The sequence below is a fragment of the Lactuca sativa genome, chromosome 3 (assembly GCF_002870075.4).
Source record: "Lactuca sativa cultivar Salinas chromosome 3, Lsat_Salinas_v11, whole genome shotgun sequence".
NCBI lineage: Eukaryota > Viridiplantae > Streptophyta > Magnoliopsida > Asterales > Asteraceae > Lactuca > Lactuca sativa.
The window spans coordinates 110,990,916-110,994,543 of record NC_056625.2 but is presented as its reverse complement, the minus strand read 5'-3'; positions in this window follow the sequence as shown (position 1 = coordinate 110,994,543).

Genomic DNA, 3,628 nt, shown 5'->3' with positions numbered 1-3,628 from the left:
GTCAAATCAGTCACTCTAAGATTATTTAACCTATGCAACATGTGACTTAACATATTCACTTAATAGCTAATTCACATCATCAAGAGTCCCACAAAGCACAAAGTAAGCAACATTCATGTGGTAACACTCTAAGCCACGACCAAACAGAGGACATCTCAAGCTCACTTTCTACCAAGAAGGATTTCAAATCTATTATAACATCCAATTCCTTTTAGGCTACAAAAGCATCATATATCAGGCCAATCCATTCAATCATCTGAAATCCATACTAACATGCAACTCTAAAATCTCAACAATCAGGCATATAGAGGCATCCCTCCTAGCATGAAATCATGAGCAAATCCTTAGCCCTAATCTAGCATGCAATTCTCATAACATATAGCATAACACACATGTATGGGTATTATGGGAATCACTTAGTTGAGCCCGACTGATTGCACAAACCACACCCTTTCCTTTATTAGAAAATCCTTTAATAAAACATTTCTTTTTATTAAAAATCTACCAAACCCTCAGTTTGAGTTCAGACACACCCAAGAGTATGTCTGGATCCCTCAAACCAAGGGTCTGATACCAACTTGTAACATCCCAACAAAAAATATAAGGTAAAATTTTCCATTTTAATTCAACCATAAACACCATTTATCCTTTACAATCAATCAAAAGTATATCAGAGTATGATGTGCACAAAAGTACCCACTAATTTTAATATTTATAACCTAACAAACTTAGACTATCTATGCACTTATAGGCAGTGTACCTAGTCAGATTACAGTATAGTTTAGGTAAGTCGGGTGTCGATCACAGGGAACAGTGGATTAATTTAAAATATTTGATTATAGGTTACAGGTCACACGAAAATGATAAAGAAAATAATCTCAAACTAACAATTAATTAACTACTCTCGATAAACTAACAGGAAAGCGAATCTCTTCAGGTACTTTGGTTTAGACAAATTACACCTTAAAAACATAGACAATTGCATATATAAATTCATTTATTCATATTCACCGATTCCTAAAATGATTAGATTCGCGTTCACTATAACTAATCCTTTAGCAAACAAGTCAATTCAAACAGTGATCAGTTGATTAAACTAACATGCTTCCTAGTGTTCAGTTCGTATCAAGCAAGACTTGTAAATATAGTTAATCGATTTCGACATTTAATTAACCTCTTGTTAATGGTCATCAAACAAGGCTCACACATTAACTTACTTATTCTCAAATTAATTCTAGTTTCACATTCGTTATTTCTAGTCTTATAATCTCGATGGTCATCAAAAATCATAAGAGACAAGCAAATCAAGCAGATGTTCATACAACTTAATTCACTTAACAATTAACAGAAAATAATCATCATTAACACATGAGGATCTTTTAACAAGCTTGGCAAGATAAATTAAACACAAATAAACTATTTAATATAGCAATTAGTCTAATAATCAAAGCTTCATTCAATCATAAACACAAAGTAAAAGGTTTTTACACCCAAATCAGAAACTAAATACAGAAAAGTACCACAATGGAATGCTAAACATGGTCACGTTAACAAACCATATGATTACCGACATGTATCCGCTCTCCAATCCTTCCGATCTCTGCTCCCGTTAGCTTAACGGCCTTCCGGCCGCCTTCTAGACCCTCAAAACGGCTTAACAGAAGTTAATTGTCGACTAAATTAGGTTAGAAGTCGAATCCCCCTTCCTGGTTAGCTGAAAATCGACATTTATAGTCTTTGCGGCTGACCTAAGTACGCTGGGCATACTTAGGATTACGCGATGCGTACTCAAGATAATCACGCGATCAAGTCTATCCGGTGCAAGCGTGTACGCGGGGTGTAATCACTCCTTCAACATATTTAACTTCTTTTAGCTCCTAAGTCCGGTTTCCGCTTCGGTCTTTTCTTTTGTGCTTTATTGACAACGAATAGCTGCAAAACATAATTCAAAGCATTATGAGTACTTTTTAGTTCTAATATAGAATAAATAAGGCCAAAATATTAAGATAAAGTGCATAAAAATATATATAAAAATACACATATCAGAGTACAGTCTGAAAATCATAAAGTTACGGAAACATAGGTGCATGCGCTACGTTCAAGTCGAATCCTTGCCTCTCAAACCAGAAGTACCTGAAACCATAACCGTAAAACCTTAATCACAAAGCTTAGTGAGTTCCCCAAAATACCGCATAACATACATATACGTCAGATCAAGGCTGTACTGGGTATATTTCACTCCCAAGTCTGTTTCACCCCTGAGTCTACTTTAACTCCTATGTCAACACCAGGTTGTACTGGGCCTATTTCACCCCGAGTCTATTTCAACTCATATGTCAGCACCAGGTTGTACCGGGTCTATTTCACCTTACATACATATAGCAAATAGGAACACAAGCATACAACACATACAACATGAGTCACAAAGACTACAAGCACATACAATCCCTAGTGTCCTACACTATAGTGAGCAAACTCACCTCCATCTGCTGAAAATCCAACAAATGCTCGGGCTAATGAACCATAGAATCCACACTCTAACCAATAAAATTCAACCAAAATCAATAATTGAGTCATAACCCATTTTGGGAACTTGAATTTACTAAACCCGACTCCTAGGGTAAAATACCATCTTACCCTTCCCCTCAATTAACCCAATTAACAGTGGCCCAAACTGAATAGCACTTAAAGCCCAATGATGACCCAAATCTAAAAGACACTCAAGGCCTAATTCTATAAAGGCCCAAGGCCTAACAATGATGCATCTCAGAAATATTGGTGGCCTAACAAGAGCCCAAAACCCTAGAGTCCAAAAGCGGCCTAAAATCAAAAAGCCCAAATAGCTCCTGGTTGAGTACACTCAACATACCACATGGATATGCCCCATCGTATGGGCTGCTGTTGCATAACGTACAGCTCGCCAAATCATGAAAACGGGGAATTCGTGCATTACATGGAGCATACACATATGTACACATAACTTATCGCCAAATGTCCAAAAGTCATAATAGGCACTTAATGCTTAAGACCAAAATGTCTAGACTTGGATCTATCCTCATTTTAAGGTATAAACACGTAAATTTGGAAACTTTACTCCTTTGCATGTCTTAATGGGACCCAATACCTGTTTTATCCATCTAAGTCCATAATATGAACACCAACTCTTACATGATTCATCTAAACCCATCAAGATGATATTTTTATGCACTAACATCATCAGAAATGCTAAGATCTAGCATTCTAATATCCTGGAGTAGCTCATACTCACAAGGATGACTCAAGGGACGATAATATGCTTTAAACAAGGCCATAGACTAGATCTAAAACAAAGAGTCATTAAGATATAAGTTTTATACCTTTAGATACTAGCAAAACTGATGAAGACTCTGGATCTAGGAGCTCAACTCCAACCAATGCTTGAACACCAAGCTCCTTCTTATTCAAAGTGTACAACACACCAAAGTTCAAGAACACTCAAGAACAAGCTAGGGTTTCGTGTTTACGGTTAGAGGGGATGGAGGTTGAAGATATGAGGGTTTGAGAATGAGTTAAAGCCTTTAAATAGGGTCCAAGACCCTAAATTAGGGTTTGAGATTGAGTCGCGTACGCCCAAGGTACACGAAGGAGC